Genomic DNA, 24645 nt, shown 5'->3' with positions numbered 1-24645 from the left:
AGCCCTTGGCTGCTTCTATTCTTATCACAGTTAGGATGTTTATATAAGTATAATGAACCATCGCGATTACCTATTTGCAATGGCAAATTTTATGATCTTTTTGCGAACTTTTGTTGCAAATTCTAAAGCTATTCGCAAATTTCAGACAACTTTTTTCACAAATATTATTTCCATAGAATCTTCTTTACGAAATTCTCCATCGATGGATGTCTTTCAATTTCGAAAATATGTCTCGAAACGTTCTCTGGCATGTAAAAAAGGAAGAAACGTCTTATAATTTCTACAACTTCTTTTCACTAAAAAGCCATTCCCGTAAAATCTGAACAAATTATCGATATAGTTTCTTCACAAGAAATAATCTACTTTCAATTTCGAAGAGACAAGTTTTCTTCAAATTTTCCTTATTGTTACCAAATTTGATAAAAATGTAATTCTAGTAAGCCGCACGCACCACAGACAATTTTCGGGTGCTCGACTGACTTGGGTCTTAAGGGGGCGATTTCATACAAGGGAATTCAGTTTAGAGAAAAGGTTTAGCTCCTGGAGGTTTGAGGCTTCAGAGGTTTCTTTCAGAGGATTAACCCTTCCAGAGGCGTTTCAAAGGGTTGAGGGACGTTTCAGAGAGATTCAGGAAACTTCAAGGCCGTAGCTGAAACATCCTAAAAACCCCTGAAAAAAAAACCTGAAACTGTCTTGAGACCTCCTGAGGTGCACTTGAAACCACCCGAAACGCCCCTAAGACCTCTTGGGACTACCCTGAAGACCCATGAAGTATCTCTAAGACCCCCTGAAACCTCCTTGAGCCCTCTGAATCCCTCTGAAACTCACTGCGACTTCCACTTTCGAACCTCCTCAAACCTTCAGAGACCCCTGAAACGCTACTAAAACCCTCTGAAACTTGTGAAAAACAAGCTTACTAGTTAAAAATCAGATTTTCAAAAAAAAAAATCGTGAAAGGCTTCTCAGACCTCCTAAAACCAACTTGGAGCGCTCTGCGACTCCCTGAAACGTCCCAGAGATCTCTTGAAACGTTTCTGATTTCTCATGGTCTCTCACTGAAACGCCCCTGGGACCCCCTGAAACGCCCCTAACACCTCATAGATCCAGCTTAAGACTTCCTGAGGACTAGAGATGGGCTGATTCAATTTTGAGAGTGAATCGCTAACGGGGCACCCTGAAACACCCTTGAGACTTCCTAAAACCCCCTGGCACTCCCATATACGCCCCTAAAACGCCTCTGAAAAGCTCTTCAGACCCTCTAGAACCATCAGAAACTCCTGGAATCCCTTAGAATCCTGTAAAAATGCCCAACCCCCCGAAACGCCTCTAGACCCCTGGGTACCCCCTGGATTCCCCTAAAACCTCCCTGGAAGCCTGTGGGACCACCTGAAATGCCCCTGAGATCTCTTGAAATGCTCCCAAGAAACCCAATATGACTCCCTCACGCTCCCAGAAACGATTCTGAGACCTCCTGGTACCGCCTGAAATCTCCGGCAACCATCTGAAACACCCATGGGACTTCCCTCCTGAGACTTCCTGAAACGCTCCCGAGACCTTCTGGATTCCCTTGAAACTCCCCTGAAACCACCCTGGAACCCTCTGGGACCCCTTGAAATACCACTGAGATCTCCTTAAATATCCGTGAGACTCACTTTAACACCCATAATATCCCCGTAGACCCCTCCTTCCCCTAAGACCCTCTAAACGTACTTAATGAATCCTCTGAGATCCCTCGAACGCCTTTGAGACCTCATGGTATCTCTTGACACTCCCTGAAACCAGAGTGTCGGAACGGTGGTCGGAGCGGTCGTAAAAGCGGTCGTCGGAGCGGTTGTCGGCCATTTTTTTCTTCGCGAAAACCTTAGCGAAAAAACCAAGCGTGCGTCCGTGTGCCACAACAATCGTTTACAGAATCTCTCGAGTTCTTTCGGATGTTGTTTCAAACCCGACAATTTCTCCGAATATCAACCACTCTCACTCTCTGATTCTTGCTCTCTGCTAAAGGGTTACTCATGTGACAGATCTGTGTATGTCTTTGCGAGTGTCTTTGTTTACAACCAAAGCGCATACGTTGAATTGTCATTTTGGTGTTGTCAAAGCTTCGGTATCAACTGATTTGACCATCTTGTTGAAAGGTCTATATGAATGTGCTTACAGGAATGCACGAGAAGAGAGATGTTCGTAAAGTACGCTCGCGTGGGCAGTTCAGGCTAAATAATCACGAAGTGAAACTATGACATTCCAGCCGAAGATCCAAATCAATATTCTCATTTCACCTTATCAATGCACTCTTGTTGGAAGTATTATAATTTTTCATAACCCTTATATCCACTACACAGAGAGTTAATGATTAATCGATTATTCGAAGGTTTGGACGATCAGCTAACAGTAAGCCATTGATACCTAAAAGTATGCAATGCACGAGTAAAATGTTAAAGCAAGATGGCCATTTTATGAGTTTAGGCAAATCTATAATGAAAAAAAAAAGTTCGATTAATCACTATTTTTAATCAAAATTCTGTGCTTAAAAATGAAAGATTCGGCTGAAACCTCTTGGAACATTCTGAAACTTCTGCAATTCCTTAGAACCTTCTGAAATGCCCCATACTTCTCGTGAGACCTCCTAAAATGACTCTAGATTCCTGGGCACCACCTTGATCTCACTGGAACCCCCTAAGGCCTTTTGAGACGCCCCTGCAACCTCCATTTGCTCTCCCTATAATCGTCCCTGGTTACCGTTTCTATAGCTTCCGTCATTGTTTGATTTCCCTATACACAATGTCCGTCCTCTATGGCTATGCTCCCAAGTAACATTTTAAGTTTTGTTCGGCTCTAGAAGAGATCTTCATGACCAATTTTATAAAACTCGCAATAAAACTGAATTATACATCAAAACCTCTTGATAACCTCTTTAAGAGCATTTTCCGGCTAAGTGGACCACTCTCGGAGAGGTTTTGCAAACCGTATTAAGAGTAGCAATAAAACCGTTTAAAACCTAGTAGAAAAGTTTCCCAATCTCGATTGTTGTTGTTTTTTTTTTTTTTCAACAAAAACTATGATAGCTCAAGATGCAGATAAGCTTATTCGATGGCACGTAAAGTTCTGGACGATACATCATTCGTAAGTAGAAGCGGTCATTTCAAAGTAATATTTTAGTTGTTATTATGTTGGTAGGCTTATGCGCATTCAATTTTACCGTGAATATTGGGGTGGCAGAATCATAAAATTAATGCGCTTCAAAAATAGTGAATATTATCATCTTGGAATGAAATAAATCAATTTGTTTATTCAGTAAAACTATCTCGAATCACAAGAAAACTCAGCAGAGAGAGTTTATTTATGTGAGCATGTTATGGAAATGGTGGCAAACTATCAATTCATTGCTAATTTGTCCAAAATTAACTATTTTCCATTCACGTTAGCTAATTTTTCAATATGGCGACAACCATAATCAGCGAAAAAAAAACGAAAACAAGTTTACTTTTATGATTACCGCAATAAACCTAGAAATGTCGTAGTTCTGCTTTTCCACACACAGGTGCCGTTACTAATCGAACGGATCGCCATCTGTTGAGAGTTTTAACAGTTTTATTGTGGTAATATTGATTACCAGAAGGTTTACAAATCGGAAAGTTTTGTTTACTCTTAAAATCTGTCTTTATGGATATTTTCAAGTATACTATAAAACATTTTATCAATGGTTTTCATAAAAGCAATCATAAAACTGCGAGTTTTAATTATTGCTGTAATAAAACCCTAATAAAAATCAAACTAAACTAATCAGCAATGAAATTGTTACTTGGCTATGCTATTGTTATATGGCTACCCAAGTAACAATTCCATTGCTGATTCGTTTTGCTTGTTTTTATTAGGATTTTATTACAGCAATAATAAAGAATTCACAGTTTTATGAGTACTTTTATGAAAACCATTGATGAAATGTTTTATAGTATACTTGAAAATATCCATAAAGCCAGATTTTAAGAGTAAACAAAACTCTCCGATATGTAAACCTTCTGGCATTCATTATTACCACAATAAAACTGTTCAAACTCTCAACAGATGGCGATCCGTTCGATTAGTAACGACATCTGTTGGTGGAAAATCAGAAACTATGATACTACTAGGTTTATTGCGGTCATCATAAAAGTGAATTTGCTTTCGTTTTATTTTCGCTAATTATGGTCGTCGCCATATTGAAGAATCAGATACGTGAATGGAAACAGTTATTTATGTAATAAGTTGCAAAAAGTTGATTTTTACAGCATGAGTCGTACATTTATCCAACGAGGCTTGCAATGATTTTTTTCATAATGCAACTCATTTGTATTGCATAATATTCATAATGCATCTCAAATGAGTTGCATTATGAACATTATACAACTATTTTTCATTATGCATCTCATTTCAGTTGCATAATGAACCAGTACGGAAAAAATGGCCATTATGGTACTGAAATGAGTTATATAAAATTGAAATGATGATACTGAATTGCATAAATAGTTTAATTTGCTCAAATTAGCAACGAATTGATAGTTTGCCGTCATTTTCATGGCATGCTTACATAAATAAACTCTCTCAGCTGAGTTTTCATGTAATTCGAGATTGATTTACTAAATTAACAAATTGATTTATTTCATTCCAAGATGATAATATTCACCAATTTCAAAGCGTATTAATTTTATGCTTCTGCAACCCCAACATTCATGGTAAAATTGAATGCGCATAAGCCTTGCACCAATATAACTCTTGAATTATTACTATGAAATGATCGCTTTCTACTTGCGAATAATATCTCTTCCTGAGCTTTACGTTGAAGAAGCTTCTCTGTTTTTTTGAGCTGTCATAATTTTTGTTGAAATAAAAAAAACAACAACAATCATCATAACCTCTTTTCGAGTATGGAAAAATTTTCAACTAGGTTTTGAAACAGTTGTATTGCTAGCCGGTTGATGCTCTTAAAGAGGTTATCAAGAGGTTTTGATGTATTAATCAGTTTTATTGCAAGTTTTATTGAATTGATCATGAAAACCTCTTAGAGAGCCGCACAAAACTTAAAATGTAACTTGGCTATGCTATGGCTATGCTATGGCTATGCTATGGCTATGCTATGGCTATGCTATGGCTATGCTATGGCTATGCTATGGCTATGCTATGGCTATGCTATGGCTATGCTATGGCTATGCTATGGCTATGCTATGGCTATGCTATGGCTATGCTATGGCTATGCTATGGCTATGCTATGGCTATGCTATGGCTATGCTATGGCTATGTTATGGCTATGCTATGGCTATGCTATGGCTATGCTATGGCTATGCTATGGCTATGCTATGGCTATGCTATGGCTATGCTATGGCTATGCTATGGCTATGCTATGGCTATGCTATGGCTATGCTATGGCTATGCTATGGCTATGCTATGGCTATGCTATGGCTATGCTATGGCTATGCTATGGCTATGCTATGGCTATGCTATGGCTATGCTATGGCTATGCTATGGCTATGCTATGGCTATGCTATGGCTATGCTATGGCTATGCTATGGCTATGCTATGGCTATGCTATGGCTATGCTATGGCTATGCTATGGCTATGCTATGGCTATGCGATGCCTTGTCACTTTCGAATATATGTATTATCTATTGAATAATGTTAAAAGCGAGATGTGACCACTACTCCGAACAAATGGAGCCACAGTGCAGCACTCTTGTCCTTATATCCGGTCGGCCTACTAGTAGTCTGGCATGGGTTGCTTTACCATAGTAGAACTGACCTGTATCTTTCTGAGTTTCAGACATTGCTTCCAGCCTCTTGTTCGCTATTAATCTCGCAACCCAACAACCACTCGGTACGTGACTACTACAATAGATTGGAAATATGTCGTGTAGAGTAAATATTAAATCGACTCTAATGGGGTTTGTTCGGAAGGAGTTCGCTAGGTAGGGTGACGGTGAAAGCGACGTGGGGTAGGATGGGCAAGAACGGTCGGGCAAAGGATGAAACTTAAAACAACCCGAGAGCAAACTGTCCGTTATTAACTGGAATCGGCTTCGGGGTTAGATGACGACGGGGAAAATGATGGTGGAATTTCCCTCGGGAAAACCTTCAGCCGTGATGGTGTTTTCCATGAAGCTTGCAATTTCGCTTCGACGGCGGGTGTGTTTGCAGTAGGCTAGGCGCACGGCCGGCGGGCCCAGTCGTCATGCATCATGGCCTACCATAGTGATGATGCTGACGGCGCGGCGAATCGCCAAGAACGGTAAATACGATCCAGCTTCCGTTTAGCACCGTTTCCGTGCTCGTTAGAAGATGTGTGTGGTACCTAGGTACGGCGATGGCACACAGTGGGCTAGATATGACACTAAGATTCAGATTTAATGACAACTATTACTAAAAATATGCATTCGTAACGGGGAAAAATATTTCATAAAGCAAATCTATAATAAAGACTCGTTGAAGAGAAAATAGAAAAATAGAAAAATAAAAAAAATAGAAAAATAGAAAAATAGTAAAATAGAAAAATAGTAAAATAGAAAAATAAAAAAATAGAAAAATAAAAAAAAATAGATAAATAGAAAATAGAAAATAGAAGATATGAGATAGACAAGATAGAGCAGATAGAAGATAGAAAACAGAAATTAGATGATGGGGAATACAAAGAGAAGATATATAAATTCAAAAGAAGAAAACAGAAAGATACACAAAAACGAGAAAATAGATGAAGAAAGAAATGGTTGAGAAGATAATGAACATACAAGATAGAAAATTGAAGATAGAACAAAGAAAATAGCATGGCAAAAAATATGGTCTGAAAATTGTGTTGGCAATCATGTCAATGTCAACAGGCCTGACCGTTGATTATTTAACAAATGAAAACTTTCATCTTTAAAATATTTGAAAACTATTTGGTAAAATATTGCTGCTTTCCGATCATATCCTTACCACATAGGCACGGATTTGGTCACGGCATTTTCCACGGTTCACTAAACCGCCACCGGCAACAGCACTTCACACCACCACTGAACCCGCCCTACCCTCGACGAAAGCTTCCGAGGTGACGGCCGCATGAGAATGGTAGCAAATTCAGCGGAAAAGCCTTTGTTTCAAGTCAAACGCGAAAAGCGAACCATGTGTAATAGTGGGCAAGTATGTGTAGGTATACGTTCCTACGCTGAACTGCACTTGGTACTGCGAGAGAAAGGATGTGGCAAAATGAAAACGAACAGCTCTGCTCAAAAACCCAAAGCGCAACCAACCATCAGAAATCAGGCATGAAAGCATAACGAGCAGATAATTTTCCGTGGTTCCGTAAGAGTTTGCACAAGTGGATGGAGTTTACGGAACAGCGGAACATACGGACGGGTGGCACATATGATGCTTGTTTGCAATCTTTTAGTAGCTGAGCCGGCAGCCGCTGTTCTTTAGTACAAGCAAATAATTCACGAAAATATGTGGAATCTGATCGGACTTAATCCACATGGACTTCATTATCCACTTTCCAAACCGCATATTCTATTCGCAACCAGATTCTATGGCTACTCCAAAAATTTGAACTGATTTGGTTGAAACTTGAGACTGCAGAATCCCTTCAAAGTTTGTATGGGAAATACTATGAGAAAACAACGTTTTTTTACAATTTTAACCAATTTGTTAACCCATGGTACTCCTAGACCTAGACTACTCTATCAGCTACAACTTTGATTCAGAGAAGCCTTAAAGAAGAAAGTTCCTGGTGGTATCAGAGGTGTTTAGGGAGGCTGAATCGCTCCTGAGACTCCCTGAGACTCCCTGAGACCGCCCTGCAAGCCACAAACAAGCATGCATGCTGAATGTTTGCTTTATAATAGTAATGATAGCTGAACTAAAATTATGCTGTACACATGCTTTTCAATTTGAAAAAGTAGCCTATGGCAACCTTTCGAATTGATAATAACAAAGATTATTTAAAAAACTTCTTAAGAGTTTAATAAGATTTCTATTCGACTTTCAATTCCTTTACAAAATAGTTTAACATGACCTTTACCTGCTTCTTTTTAAGTTTGTGTACAAATTAGCACATATATCTGAATAATGTGTTTTTCACAAGTCGAATAAGCGCTTTCATTTCATCATACTTCGACTCAGAGTACAGGATGAAAAAAGCACGTTTTTTACTAAACAGTACTGCCGTAAATCGCATATCAGTCCCATCTTTTCTGGATTTCCTATGCAAATGGGACAGATATGCAATTCGCGGCAGAGTAGCTGAATTAATGTATTGTTCAGTTGTTAACCATAATCTTCTATGCAGTAGTGAATACGAGTCGAAGTGTGGTCATTATTAAACCACGAGAAGCTTATGTTTTGATTTGAGTGCTTTAATTCATCATCTCTAGGATGGCGCAAATAGGAAAGCATACGGCTGACAATCGATGGGTCTCGAGTTCGAATCTTGTAAGTTATCCAAATGTTATTCAGAATCATGGTGAATTAATTTGTCATAAAGGGGCTTGAGTGACTGATTGTTAGTTGGGCTATTAGGATCCCTAAAACGCTTTAGAGATCCTCTGAAACCTACTGAAACCACCTGAAATCCCCCTGGGACCATTTGAGACCCTCTGAAACGAACCGGAGACATCCAAAACACTTCTAAGACCTTCTGACACATCCCTGAAACTGCATGGGATATCCTGTAACACCCCTGAGACCTTCTGGAACAGCTCTGAAACCTCGTGGAACCTCCTGAAGCCTCACAAAACCTCCTGAAACCTCCTTGGAATCCTCATAAACCCCCTCAAACACCCATCAGACCTCCTGAACCGCCCCTGAGACCTCCTTGTTCCCCCCTGGAATGTTCCACAGCCCCTGAGAAAAAAGGCACCCAAATGGTTTTAGGTGGCCTCAGGGGCATTTCAGGCTTTTTTCCATTCTTCTCATTATTCTTTGCGGCTTTACGTTCTCACTGAAACTTGGCCTGCCTTTCTTCAACTTAGTTCAGTTTTTGAGCATTTCCGCAGTTATCTATTGAAAGTCTGTCTGTCATTACATTAATCTGCATATTGTGGGGCAAGCACAATGATACACTAAGCCCAGGGAAGTCGGGACAAGTTCCCGACAGGAACGGAAATCGAACCCACCGTCTCCGGATTGGCGATCAAAATCCTTATCCACACTGGAGATTACTTGGGAGCCCTCTTAAACACACTAAAACGCCCATGTGATCCCCTGGAGCCCACCTGAAAATCTCAAAGGACCTTCTGAGATCCCCTGAAACGCCCCTAAGACCACCTAGAACTCCTTTAAAAACCTCTGATTTTTTTCTGAAATCCTCTCGGACCCCCTGAGACTCCCTGAACCCCCCAGAAATTCTTTTGGAATCCTGTGAGACACCCTGAAATGCCCATAGGACCACCTCAAACGCCCTTGAGACCTCCAGTTACCTCCCTTCCCTAAAATCACTGGGTCCTCCTGGAACGCTGCGGCTTGAGGCCCCCTAAAACGTACAGGAAAACTTGTAATTAGAAGGCAATTCGTCTGCCATTGTATGAGTGTGTATGTTGTGCCTCCGGATCGACAATCAAAAGCCTTTTCCACAAGGCCAACTGGAGATTACTTGGAAGCCCTCTTAAACCCACTGACACACCCCTTAAAAGCCCATGTGATACCCTGGAGCCCACTTGAAGCCCTTCTGGAACCTTCTAAGATCACCTGAAACGCCCCTGAGATACCTTGAAACTCCCTTGAAAACCCCTGGAACTCCCCTGTAAACCTCTAAGACCTAATGAAACCTCCCTTAAACCCCCCAGAAACTCTTTTGGAATTCTGTGAGACCCACTGAAATGCTCCCGGGACCACCTCAAAGACCCTTGAGACCACCTCAAAGACCCTTGAGACCACCTCAAACGCCCTTGAGACCTCCAGTTACCTCGCTTCCCAAAACCCCCTGGATTCCCCTGAAACGCTCCTAACATCCCGTAGCTAGAACTCCCAGGAGGCCCTCTAAAATGTCCCTCAGATGCCATAAAACTCCCCTGAGACTCCGTGGAACACCCCTGAGATCCCCTATAATCTCCTTAGAGTCCCTTGAGATACTCTGAAACGCCTCTGAGAACTCCTGAAGCGACCGTCCCTAAGACCTCCTAAATCAAACCTACTAAACTTCCTAAACTCTCCCTAGGCTTCCCTGAGAACCATCTAAACGTCCCTGACACCTTCTGGTTACCCTACGTAGAAAAAAATGGTAAATCCAAAAACTTTTGAAGTAAAATTTAAAAATGTCAATTTGTTCAGGCCATAAATATAAAGCTGTTTGAAACAAATTGAACGTCAGATTTCAAACAAATACTTGTTTCCTCATAAAATTTACAACTTGCTGGTAGAACCCACCTCCTCTTTCTAAGGAACTTGACTTTGCAAGAGAAAATCACCTTCGATATTGAAGCAAGAACTTGTGAGTTTTGTTAATGTTTTTGACGGCAGAACGAGAGACTCATCAATTAGTATTGCATAAATCTATATGTAATTGAACTAATTTTAATAATTTTAACCATAGTTTTGAACACCTCTTTAAACAGCCCTGCAATTCCCGTGGTGCCCCCTGAGGCTTCCTGAAGTGCCCGTGAGAACCCCTAAAATGGCCCTGAGACCTTTTGGTACTCCCTGAAATCTTCTGAGGTTTCTAGAAACGCCCCTGAGACTTCCTGAAACGCCCCGGGGACCCTCTGAAACTCTTCTCAAACCCCTCAGGAGCCCTCCGAAACCTCCATAAAATCCCCTGAAACCCCCTGAAGCTTTCTGGAACCCCTTGAAGACCTGACCTGGAACTCCTTGAAACCCTCTTGAATCTTTCTAAGACCAGCTGAAACGCCCCTGAGACCCCTTGGAACTCCCTTGGCAACCCCTGAGGCTCCTCAGAGAACCTCTCAAATCCCCTGAGATTCCCTGAAATCCCCTGAAACTCTTCTTGAATCCTGTGAGACCTCCTGAAATGCCCCTGGGACCCCCTAAATCTCCCCTGAATCACAGGGGGGACAGTGTTCATTCTTTACTCTTGGGTCTTCCACTAGGCTGACTCGTCCGTTAACAAAGCGCGTATTCTGAAAAGAATAATTTAGGCGAACAATATATCACAGACTTCACTACCGTACAAGGTACACTAAAATCTTTTTTTATGCCATTGCTGGGGGTGCATAAGTTAAAAATGAGCTTAAATTAAAACGGGCTTAAAAAGAGGCGATTTCAAGCAAAGCTAGGGCTTCAATGAGAGAATCTAGTTCTCGAAATCAGATCTTGCTCCTTGGCATTTAAAATGGATCCAAGGGGCTTTCCGGGAAGTTTCCAGAAAGCCCAAAAGAGAGGTTTCCATAGGCATTCAGGGGTGTTTCAGGGGATTTCAAATGCTTTCCGTCAGGTGTCGTGGGCATTTCAATGAAAATACGGAGATTTTTGAGGTGTTTCAATAGTATTAAGGGGGTTTCAGGGACGTTTTCAGGGGTTTTGAGCAGTGTTGAAAATTTCATTTCGTCATATCTAAATTCAATCACCTACAGCTCATTTTGGAGGCTGAACCTGAGAATATGGTATATGGAAGACTTGTGCAGCTATACCAGTTCTGCTAGAAAGTCACGGAAAAACCACTATTTTTCGAATATTTAAGGTAAATGTCACGGACTACCTTTGAAAAATGCCAAATGATATTCACGGTGAATATCATTTAGCATTTTTCAAAGGTGGTCCGTGACATTTACCTTAAATATTCGAAAAATATTGTTTTTTCCGTGACTTTCTAGCAGAACTGGTCTAGCCGCACAAGTTTTTCATATACCATATTCTCAGGTTCAGCTTCTAAAATTAGCTGTAGGCGATTGAATTTAGATATGACGAAATAAAATTTTCAACACTGGTTTTGAGGACGTTTCAAGGCATGTCAAATGAATTTCAGAGAGTTTCTGGTTGTTTCAGGAACGTTTCAAAGACGTTCCTAGAGATTTCAGTAGCGTTTGATAGCATTTCAGGGGCGTTTGGGTTTCAAGATGCATTTTAGAGGGTTTCTGGAACCTTACAAGGGGTTTCAGGGGCATTTCAAATGGAATACTTAGATTTCAAAGGCACTTCAATGGAATTATGGAGGTTTTAGGGGTGTTTCAAGACGTTTCAGGGGCGTTTCAATATGTTTCAAGCCATTTTGTCTCTAAAAATCCTCAGAAATATCTTGAAATACTTCCGAAATCCCCCTAAATCCTCGATGGACCCCATGTAACGTACCTGAGACCCTCCAAGACCACCAAAATCACATTTCCTCTAAAACTCGCAAAAAATCTTCTGATGCTTCTTAAAATGCCTCCGAAATCCCCTTAACGACGCGTAGTGCGTCATCAGCATCATTGAAATCTCGCTCGAAATTTCAAAGTGATAAAACTCAGTTACCAAAGCGCAAATTAGGATGAAAATGTATCATCCCATATGCTCACTCGTGGTGAGTGTGATGATACTTTTTCTACTGCGTGACTGCAAAATTTCCCGTTTTTTATCACTTCAAAAACGCGAGGCAAACAATCATTGAAAATTAAAAAGTCAATGATTCCTATGGAAATTCTGTGATGCACCAAGTCACCTTAACCCTCTAATACCCAATTTTTTTATTTTGATCTAAATATCATTTTTCGTCATCTAAAATCGATTTAAACATGTTTTGGAAGATGATTCTTTTTAATTCTCGATTTCGTGAATTTCAGTTTTTGATTTTTCTAATTTTTATTTTTGAACATCCTCACACTTTTATATTTTTCCTGGAAGCCAATTTGGGGAACGAATTATTTTAAGGAAAATAATTTAAGAGTGTATTCGATTCCCTTAAACTATTAAACAAGGATAGAGTGATTAAGGAAAAATTTAAAATATGTTAATTGTAGCGATTCAATACAAAATAAACAATGACTTCTAAAAGGTAACTAAAATATCAATTTTTCAATGATTTAAAAAAAATGTAAATTCGCTTTAAAATACACCAAAAACCATTTTGAGATATACAGAACAGTCCTAAATATCAGCCAAAAATATAAAAAAAGATTTTCCACGAAACAAAAATTACAAAAATGCTCAAACTGTACCCCGTCTAAAGGCGGGATTGGGTATTAGAGGGTTAAAACTCCCTCGAATCCCATGCAACGTGACCCCCTGTTACTGCCTCTGAAATGCCTCTGTTATCCCCCTAAGACTCTCATCAGACCCATGTAACGCACTTGAGACCCTCCGAAACCCCCATAATGCCCTTGAAACATACTTAAATGCACCAGAACCCCCTGGAGCCCTCCAGAACCCCATGAAATTCTCTGAAATGATCCCAAAATCTACAGGAACACCCCTGGAACTCCCTGAGATCCTTTGAAGTATAGATGGAAGAGTAAACATAGATGTGCTAAGATGAATCCATTGTATTCAAACGAACTGTCAAAATCTGTATCCAAACGAGCATGACGTCACGACTCCGACAACATCAATGGAGCCCATGACGTCATATTCCCTCATCGCACTTTTAAAAATTATTAGTCACACGCTTGAAACATACCACTCAGTGATGCCCGCGGATCTATGTTTACTCTACTATCTATACTTTGAAGCACCTTCCGGAGACTCCCTGAAACGCCCCTGTGGCCTTTTGGAATCCGTTGAAGCCTCCTGAGAGGAACCTGAATCCCCTTAACACTCGAGCGATCGCGGTGTTGTATTTTGTACAACACGTTGAAAAAATCTCGCTTTTTGTACTCCGCATTGACGCGGTAGTGGCAAACCGCGCGACTGCCGGAAGGTTAACAAGGAAGTTTGATGAAGCCACACCTCGAACAAATACAAATACAAAAGTTGGTCGATAGTACGGATAACCACTCGATCAACTTTTCAGCGTAAACCAGTATTTGGTTCTTCAGACTTGTACTTTGAAAAATGCGAGCTGTGACTTCGTCCCAGTTTCACCTTAAAGAACTTTGACGCCATCGTGGTACCCCAAAGAGAAGTGCCAGAGATGTTTCAGAGGGTCCGAACGCGGTATCAAGAGATCTCAGGGGCATTTCAAGACCACATGTCACAGAAGAGTCACGCAGCGCAGTTTTGTGAAACTGACTTCTGAAGTTCTTAACCTGCTGTACTAAGGAGCAAAAGCCTTTGTTTTCTGTACACCTTATACGTTTTTGCCTTTCTCGTACACCGAAGTGTACTGGAAGGCTATATGTTCACTCAAAAAACGAATTTTCGATAGAAGACTCGGAGGGTCAAGTCACATATACCAAGCAACTCAGTTCGACGAATTGAGACGATGTCTGTATGTGTGTATGTATGTATGTCTGTGCGCAAAAAAAGTTCACTCACTTTTAAGGCACTTTCCATTGGCCAATTTTTCGGATTATATAGCTCGAATGGTTGACGAATTTTGTGTAGGAATCAACACTGCTGACCTGAAATTCCACAATGTTGGACCAAAGTTCAAGATGGCAGCCGAATATTCAAGATGGCGGTTCCAAATTCAAGATGGCGGCTGTTTAGTAGAGCTTTAGGCTATAAAACCGTGCAATATGGGTATATTTGGTATGAGGAAGATTCCCGGAGTCCAAAAATGGCGACCACAATATCCACGATGACGGTCTAAAATCCAAGATGGCGGCTCCAAATTCAAGATCGCGGTTGTTTAATGGACTTTTATGCTCTTCAACCATGCCATATGGGTATACTTGTTATGGGGAGATGTCTGGAGTCCAAAAATGACGATTAAAATATCCAAGATGGCGTCTCGAAATTCAAGATGCAATATGGGCATATTGATTGATTGATTTAGCTATATTAGAGAGACTTTCAGCTCTTGGCTGGTTGGTTCGTCTTTGGTATAGGGAAGAAGCAAGGGAAGAAGTCTAGACTCCAAAAATGGTGACCAGAATATCCAAGATGGCGGTCTTAAATCCAATGTGATGGCTCAAAATTCAAGATGGTGACTGTTTAATGAAGTTTTAGGCTCTCCATGCTATATAAATATATATTGTATGGGTATAAGATTCAGATGTCCGGAGTCCAAACATGGTGATCAGAAAATGCATGATGGCAGTGTTAAACCTCCAGATTCAATATGGCGGCTATTCAATGGTTTTTAGACTCTATAATGCACTATGGGTATATTTGGTATGGGAAAGATGTCTGGACTCCTGAAATGGCGACCAGAATTCTTATAAATGGCGGTCTAGAATCCAAGATGACGGCTCCATATTCAAGATGGTGGCTGTTTAATGGAGTTTTAGGTGCTCAAACCAAGCAATATGGGTATATTTGGTATGAGGAAGATGTCCGGAGTTCGAAAATGGCGACCAGAATATCCAGGATGGCGATCGAAAATCCAAGGTGGCGGCTGTTTAACCTTCTAATGGATACCTGGCAACTTTGGAGTAATGGCAAACAAGTTTGGTGAAACATATTGACTTTATTTTTGCAATACCTTCAAACTAGACCTAGTTCTATTATTTAAGCAAGAAGAAAGTTGATTTCATGGCATACTTTGATTTTTATTCCATGTCAAACCGGGCGATTTTGTATAGCTGGGTCCATTTGGGCCCCAAATTGAATTATCTATATCTTTTAATTCTGTTGTTTTATAATATTCATGTCTTCGTCAAATTTATTCGGTAGGCCAAGCACCATCTGGTGGTGAATTGGTTAATTCGAAATTTCCCCACTAGATGGCTCTATTTGGAATTAACAACTTAGTAATATAATGTTTTAAAACAAAATTATCGGAAGATCTATAGCTTGTAGAAGCGTCACGTCTTCGGGAAAGTTGCTCAGTAAGTGAAGCGCTTTTTTTTTATTCCTTGTTGGGTTTCTACGTCACTGCGACCAGTTGATAGATCTGTTGTGACAAATGAAGCGCTTACAGATAATGGATCGATTGATTTGAAATTTCACCACTAGGTGGTGCTAGTGTGCATCTAAATTTTGTATCTCATAATATGTCATATATATCACTGGATCCTTATCACTTAGAAAGATGACGTCTTCGAGAAAGTTGTTATGTTGGTCAAGTACTTCCAGATGATGGGCCGTTTGATTTGAAACTCCACACACAGGTGGCGCTAGTGAGCATTCTAAATGTACATCTCTTATATCTCAGGATCCTGATCACATAAAAAGATGGCGTATGGCGTGTTCGGCAAAGTTGTTTAATAGATCAAGAACTTACAGATTATGCAAAATTTGTTTCGGAAATCCACACATAGGTGGCGCCACTGAGTATGCCAATTATATACTTCAAATATCCCAGGATCCTACTAACTCTCTTATCGTCTCTACTATCTTTAGCAAAGATGTTTGGTAGGTCAAGAATTTGCAGATACTGGATCGCTTGAATCAAACCTCTGTTACTAGATGACGCTAGTGAGCATACACATTTTGAATCATTTATACATGAGGATTCAGATTATTTAGAAAAAAAAATATTCTGCCAATAAGTTGCAAGAACTTATAAATGTTGAGTCGTTTTACTCTGAATTTTGCTCATAGGTGGCGTCAGTGAGCATGCAATTTGTATATCTCATATCGCATAAGATTCTTAGAAGGAGAGGAGAACGCACAATTAAAAACATAAAATTGCTCTAATGCAGAGTTTGTGTGCGGGTGACTAGACTCCTGCGTGAGAGCAGTGAGAGCCAGCAAGTCATAATCCCAGTGCACAATTTCTGCACGCACTCAAAAAAAAAACACCACTCAGTGAACACGCAGAGTGTTCACAGGGGACTGTTCAAATATTTTGACGAACCAAACGCATACCAGTGGATCCCGAAAAAAAGCTTGAAGACATCACATCTTAAAATGTCAGAGACAAACAGACATAACACTGACACAATTTCTCACCCATATATCTCAGGGTTTTGAATACTCTGAGTATTGGTGTGTTCGGCAATACTGTTACACTGGTCAAGGACTAACAGTCATCTCTAGGCGGCGCTAGTTACAAACTTGCAATAGGTTGCAAATGATTATAATATCTTAAAATGTATTCAACAAACTGTAACTTTTTTTCCTTCAGATATATTTGAGTCAAGTCTAATGATAATCAAAGATCAATGTATAAGTCATACATTTTCAAAATTTCATTAAATTTGGTTAACTTAACCGTAAGATGTAGTAGTTTAATGAACTGCAGTGAAATAAGGAGTATTTTACTAGAAACACTTCAACTTCATGTAGAGTTAATCAATCAAGCCCAAATTTGTACCAGTTATAGCTAACTAGCTGGGAAACTTGCAGGCAAAGTTTGACATTTTTTGGGCACTTAATAAGAAGTTACAGCTTGTTTACAACTTTGCCGAAGACACCATATTTATAAATAATCAGGATCCTGAGATATGTAAAATTTAAAATTTGTTTTCACTCAAGCGCAGTATGATTTGGAGCTCCACGTATAGGTGGCGTTACTGAGCACGCATATTCCATATATCTTATATTGCTGGTTGCTTTCAAAGATGGATTTTTGATGCACTTCAGCTATCACACTATTTTTGTGCTCGGTCACGGTTGCCGACATCAACATCTTGAATTTCACATTTCACAAACTTCTTCCATGAGAAGAAACGCACAAATCTGCAAAACTGGCTGCTCGGCTCCGACTCTGGGTGAGAAAAAAGAGAGAAAGTCTAATCGGAGAGTTGTCAGATGGATGAGAATCAAAACAAAAGCGGGGAAGAATCAGGCGAATCACACACCACGTGCTAATCTTTGACATTGCTCGACGTCAAACTGCTGTCAGACAGCCCGATTGCACTTATCGTCACACTTTTCAACCATCACACTTTCATACTGTGCAGTCCAATTTGGTGCGAACTGTGCAATATATCGCAGGATTATGATCAGGTTACATACTCCTGCGATATATAAGATATATGAAATATGCGTGCTCAGTAACGCCACCTATACGTGGAGTTCCAAATCATACGGCACATCTTGTGTAAGTCTTGACCTACTCAACAACTTTGTCGGAGTAATCATCTTTCTAGGTGCTCTCTAGGATCCAGACATACATGAAATATTAAATTTGCACGATTAGTTGCGCCATCTATGTGGAATTTCCAAACAAACGGTTCATCATTAGTAAACACTTGGCCCAATAAACAACTTTGCCAAAGATACCAAATTTCTATGTGATCAGGATCTTGATATAAATGTGATCATATACTTAATACTTACATGCTCACTAGCGCCACCTATGTGTCAAGTTCCGGATCAAACGGGTCAGCATCTGTCACTCCTTGAGTAACTCAACAACTTTGCCGAAGATACCATCATTCTAGGTGATCGGGATCTTGAGATATATTGATATAAAAATTGAACGCTCAGTAGCGCCATCTATGTGTGAAATTTTCAAACAAATGATTCATCATTAGTTAACACTTTACCACATACTTTACTTCAAGACACCAAATTTCTATGTGATCAGAATCTTGATATATATGTGCTCAAATACTTAAAACTTACATGCTCACTAGCGCCACCTATATCGGCACCAACATTTCAAAAGGGCGTAACTGCATTTACAACCAATGCCTTCTCACAAAGCTGTGGAGCGTATCCCATCCCTCTCGAGCAATCCACTAGCACAAATAGAAAGATAAAATCCTCCTCTTTCGATTAATGGATGTGAATTGCGTGAGATGAATGAAATACGACTCACAGCTCTATGAGAAGGCATTGGTTGCAAAAGCAGTTACGCCCTTTTGAAATGTTGGTGCCGATTTATGAAATTCCGAATTAAACAGCCCAGCATCTGTAAGTCATTGACCAACCTAATAACTTTGCTGAAGACACCGATCTTCTAATAAGTCAGGATCATAAGATACAGAAGATCAAATTTGGGGTCCAAATGGACCCCAGCTTTCCGAAATGGACCATTATTTAATTTAAGGTTTCCTGTAGAGGGTTAATGGAGTTTCAGGGTCTAAAACCATTCAATATGGGTATATTTGGTATGGTGTCCACTAATCCTGATTTCCTTCCTTCTCCTGAAAGTAGATGATGGTAGAGGCTTATTTTTACGGTACAAATGTCCAACATGGAGGGTAACGTGCTTTTGGAGCCGGCCTTCTGATACATCATCCCATAGCAGGCAGAACAAACACTCATGAAATCATCTTAACTTGAAATGTGCGACCACTATTGCTTAGTCGGGGCATAATCCTAGGTGGAGTCGCATGGTCATCAGTAATTTCACGAAGAGGTTTCCTGTTGGCTGCCACAATCCATATCACATTTGTCGCTACAATTGATATCACTTCCCAAGCAACACACATGTTATAATAGAGTTACGACAGCGCAAGTTTTGGTTGTAAAGAAGTTTATTTTACGTAATTCTAACATTGTGTTGAAATAACGTAAAATAAACTTCTATACAACCAAAACTTGCGCTGTCGTAACTTTTATATAACATGTGTGTTACTTGGGTTGTCTCCATCTCCATGGTTAGCCTTGTCCGTTAACAGATTACTGTAGTCACATGATCTACCGTAAATAAGCGAAATTTTGATCAAACTTCATTTCTCAAACGTTCATCAATTCACCTCCCATCCGAAACGACGGAACACAGATGATGCTAGACAACGCTGGGCGCCCTCCAGTCAGTCAGTGTCATTGCAATTGAATTTTAATTTATTGCATTTACCCCCACAAGGGCTCTCCAATGCAGCTCGTTAAACTCTATCCACTTGCACCCATCGCATCCATCGTGGCACAAGCCAAAGCACTTGAATTAGAATCTGTCCTACTTTTCCGCTTTTCCTGCTGCTATCCCTATATACAGCCAATCCAATGCAATAACATATCATCGGTCGTTAGATGGAACAGATATTCTCTCGAACAGCCTCCGGCAATTGCACTGCTCCACTTTCCCACTGCATATTCCTGATTTTCCATGAAAGCTCGTACCACGACCAAAGGACGATTTGATTTATTTATAGCCTTTAATGCTTCTATCTTGATCTGTCACTCCCCATGCACAACACATTCGGCTTCCCCGTAGATATTCCGCTCGCAAATCCACAAACACAGCAGTACATCTGTACAAACAATTCCCTCCGGTGGGACAGAATATTTCGAAATATCCGAAAAGTGCTGGTAAAGACACTTAAATTTTCATCCTTTGCATCAGTCTGCTTTATCTTCGGGCACAACGTAGACCACCACCGTTCAAATTGGCTCCAACCCCCACGAGTGTGCTTGAGATTCACTTCTCCAACTCAAATAGCCATTAAATTGAAGCTTTAAAGTAGAACAACTTGTCCACTTCACTGGGTGAAAGGCCTTCTATTGCAACCCTTCCACTTCCCCTGGCCCTAGTAAATCACCACGAGCGCGGTTTTGTGTCAACCGAATAACTCCGAGTCCCTAATGCAACTAAGTTGGAGAATCTCCAAGACGAACGGACAAGAAATTCCATCCCAAAAACCTCTCCCATCGAGGATTTTCCCACTCTCAACGCTCTCCCATCAACGAACGTGGGACAAATCGGAAAAAACAAGCGGGAAATCCAAACAATCCCATCCTCAAACCGGCCTTGTACCATCACATTTCTATTTGTTTTATTAATTACGAATGGAGTGCATTTCCCGCCAACAGTCAGTGCTCACACGTGGACAACAGGCTCTCTTCTCTCACGCAGCATCCACTAGAGAGGCACGAAATCAGCTGGAACGTTATCTCGCAAGCATGCGCTGAGTTTTGGAGGGGAAAAAGAGCAACACATGTTTTCCTATGGCGGGCTTTTCCGATTTGTTTATAAACAATTTTGAAAGAAGGTTGCGCTACGTATTGCTTAGGGATTTCCTATCAACCAAAAAAAAAAGAAGAACCGGACAGAACGCTATCGCATTATTTTTGTTTGTTTTGCTAAAAATAACGCAGAGTTGTGAACATATGCGTTATAATATTCCATAAGCTTCACAACTTCCACAATCCACACCCTATTTTAAATTGGATGCTGACGGGGTATTGAATGCTATTCAATACTGTATCTTCAAGGAAGCGCTTGCAAAAGCCTTACGGCAAGATCTCTTTTATTCACCAAAACAACAATTGAGTTTTTTTTTTTCGAATGAGTGTAATAAGTTTTCTATCGTTTATTCCGTCCTATTTTGCTTATCCTTTGACAGATACACTGTGGTGCATAATTGATCGGACAAACGCCGATTTTCATACAAAATGGCCAAGTTTGAGATGCTGTAACTATGGTTTGCGTTGATGGATTGAGCTCAATTTTTGACACGGAACTACAAATATGCTGAATTTTGTGTATACAAAGTATAAAATGTTTTCGTTCACAGGTCTGGGCGTGGCAAGGCGTTGAAAAATTGCAAAAGTGATCGGACAGTGGCACGCGTGTAAATCAAAGGGGTACCGCTGTCCGATCACTTTTGCAATATTTTCAACGCCTTGCCACGCCCAGACCTGTGAACGAAAACATTTTATACTTTGTATACACAAAATTCAGCATATTTGTAGTTCCGTGTCAAAAATTGAGCTCAATCCATCAACGCAAACCATAGTTACAGCATCTTAAACTTGGCCATTTTGTATGAAAATCGGCGTTTGTCCGATCAATTATGCACCACAGTGTACGCGTATTTTGACTACCACTTGTAATCTTCCTCAGTGTCAGTTATCCACAGTTGATAACTGACACTAAGGAAGATTACAAGTCGTAGTCGAAATACGCGTATCTGTCAAAGGATAAGCAAATAGGATGGAACTAAAAAAATCAAAACTAATTACACTCATTCGAAAAGGGTATTTTGCTTGGAGGGTTCGAAAAGTTGGTACAATAATTGAGTTTTATTTGATCATGATGAAATCTGTAACTATTCTATGTACGTTCATAGGTAAGGGTCTGTCCATAAACCACGTGGTCATGAGGGGGGGGGGGGGGGGTTTCATCTATGAGCATTTTGTATGGACGAATAAAAAAATTTGTATGGACAAATGACCACGCGGGGGGGGGGGGTTGAGAAGTCCCAAAAAAATGACCACGTGGTTTATGGACAGCCCCTAAATCAGAACTGACTTTATTATTTCTTTTACTTTAAATCAACTGAGTCACACGCACCGCCGTGTTGGATGATTCCCGTGCTCCAGCAAAACTTACTCCTGCGCTAAAGGTTGGCCGGAACCTTGTGAAATTATGTGGATCTTAGGGAACGTCCATAAATTACGTCACGCTAAAATCGACCATTTTCAACCCCCCCTCCCCCCTATGTCACACTTTTCGTATGGGACCTCTGAAATTTTTGTATGAGCCGTCACACTTTGCTGAAGCCCCCCTCCCCCCTCAAAGCGTGACGTAATTTATGGACGTTCCCTTATTTGATTTGACAAATGGAGGTTTCCTAACAAAGCTTCAGTTTATAAATGCTTGATAAACCGGATAAACCTTAGCTTTGTTGCACCTTTGGGAACTACCGTAAAGGCTAGTAATTGGTTCTATGTTTGAATATTTAAATTTGAAAGCATATGCCTTTGGCCAGCCATAATCTTAGTAATAGTGTGTGACTCAGTAAGTAAGCATTGACATAACATCATCAAGTTCTTATATTGCGCATTTCCCACCCCACTAGACCCCTTTCGCAGTTGGTATAAGTGCGGGATCGTGAATAAAACTGCGATTTTGCATCGAATCGTGTCGGTGTCTTCTGCGCACTTATGCATTACAATGTGCTGAATAAGTGCGCAGAAGACACCGAAACGATTATAATAAGATAATAAGATATATTATTATAAGATCTACCATAACAAATTTTGATCTTGTATTTTTTTAGCTTTGTTAATTTAAATGCAGAAAAATTCCAAGATCACGATTTGCTCTACTTTTTTTTTCTTTTACATGTTATGTTTTTCATTGTTGATAAACCATTTCTTTCAGGAGGATTCAGGTAATTTGTAATTATGTAACTGTTGTGAGCCTATCACCATTTAAAAATCTATAATTTTACTTTTTATTTCAGATTTGGAATCGAACACCCAACAAGGAATTAGGAAAGGAACCAGGCATCAACCAAAAATATTGCGTGCACCTGAACGTTGACCAAACGTTTCCTTTGAACTTTACTCTTCCACTAACATCCGAATTCCCGTGATGCCTAGGCCTGAAAGAATGTAGAGGTCTCTATGTACTTTCATAGGTGTCCAACTAATCTTCCTTTCCCATCCCTCAGCTGTCGCAAGGACGTGGCCAGGACAGCACTCGACCGTTGTAGGATTGCGTCAATCTTGTCTAAGAGTCAGAGATTAGTCCCAAATCTTTGTGCTTTGATAACGGACAGGAAAGATGCAACCCTCATAACAGCGATCCAGGGCTGTACCACCTACGAATTTGTGCGACTTGCTGAATGTCAATGCTAATGCTAATGCTAATGATGAAATCTGTAACTATTCTAAAACCAGGCAATCTCTCAGTAACAAGAGACCCCTCGAGCTGGGTCTCATGGACGGCTTGCTACCGGGTAAGCTGAGGGGCTACACGAACAAGGTGTGCTGCGTACGGTCACCTGACTAACACTATGAATTTATTTGAAAACTGGACTATTGAGTCAAACTAATCTATGGCGAATATTAGGGGTTGTATTTTGTGTATTGCAAGCTATTGGTTGTGGGTGGGTGTGGGTTATTATAGAAAACACTATTCACGTACCGGTACGACTTCTCCTTCTTACTGCATCCGACGATTCTCTGGAGTTCAGCGAGCGCTTGCCGCTGGAGAACTGGCTATCTGGTGACTACGTTGACGACAGTATACAATGTCGTGAGGGGGTTGGTCAATAGGGGAGACTGGGGAGACTTGATCCTTTTTTCTTATCGGCTGTTCCAGTCCGTATGAAGTTGATCATCAATATTAACTTCTTTTCTCGATCAGCCTAGATAGCTGTGTAGTGTCGGCAGCGATTGTCTCAATTGGCTAATAATAACACTACGGACCGCCTGTTCCGGTGGTAAAAATCCACCAACAGGTGACCCCTAATTCATGGTGTGATGCGGCTTTATGCTTACCGTGCCTAGGAATGAACGGCTAGGGGGGTCTAATAAAAACCTAATCGCTAACGGAGCCTGTGGAGTACCAGGGCGCCCTCTACAGTATGTAGCCCTTACTGCGCTAACCGGAGCAATGGTGCAGTGGACCTTGTGTTTCTCCGAGACAATCAGCTGCCCTTCTTTAGTCTCACTTGAGGCTAAATAAGGGCGGGATTATGAAGATGTTGTTAATTAGTTTAAATTTTCACCTATATGGTTTCGCATTATGCGATTTACACAGTGTATTCTGTGTATCCTCGCCTTTGGCGTTTTCCAATCGTTACCGATTTGGTTTTATTGTTGCTGTTCTTTGTTGTGCTGTTGTTGCGAAGAGTTTAATCTTACCTAGTTTGGGTAGTGGCTACGGTTAGGATAGCTCAGATCAATCTTCAGCATAAAAGAACAGCAACGATCAATCTTTGCAGAATTATGCAAAATGGTACAGCCCAAGTGGCCTTGGTACAAGAACCTTACTTTCGTAAGGGAAATTTCTATCTAGGAAACCTTGTGAACCCGGTGTTTGCCACTTTCAGTAAACATGAAATGGCAAACTCGCGTGTCATGCCTCGAGCCTGTGTGCTTGTCAAC

The 24645-nt window shown here is 40.5% G+C and overlaps 1 protein-coding gene across 1 annotated transcript in view; it reads right to left on the bottom strand.

Annotated features, from left to right (window-relative positions):
* Positions 1 to 20382, bottom strand: part of LOC109411764 (gamma-aminobutyric acid type B receptor subunit 2) — a 48445-nt gene extending 28063 nt beyond the window's left edge. Inside the window, exon 1 of the mRNA XM_029864374.2 lies at positions 20346 to 20382. The gene's annotated coding sequence lies outside the window, so the exon portion shown is untranslated. The remainder of the gene's footprint in view (positions 1 to 20345) is intronic.
* Positions 20383 to 24645: the final 4263 nt, after the last annotated feature.

Source organism: Aedes albopictus, chromosome 2 (assembly GCF_035046485.1).
Source record: "Aedes albopictus strain Foshan chromosome 2, AalbF5, whole genome shotgun sequence".
Lineage (NCBI taxonomy): Eukaryota > Metazoa > Arthropoda > Insecta > Diptera > Culicidae > Aedes > Aedes albopictus.
The sequence above is the reverse complement of the archived record's forward strand: the minus strand, read 5'-3'. Positions and strand labels throughout refer to the sequence as shown.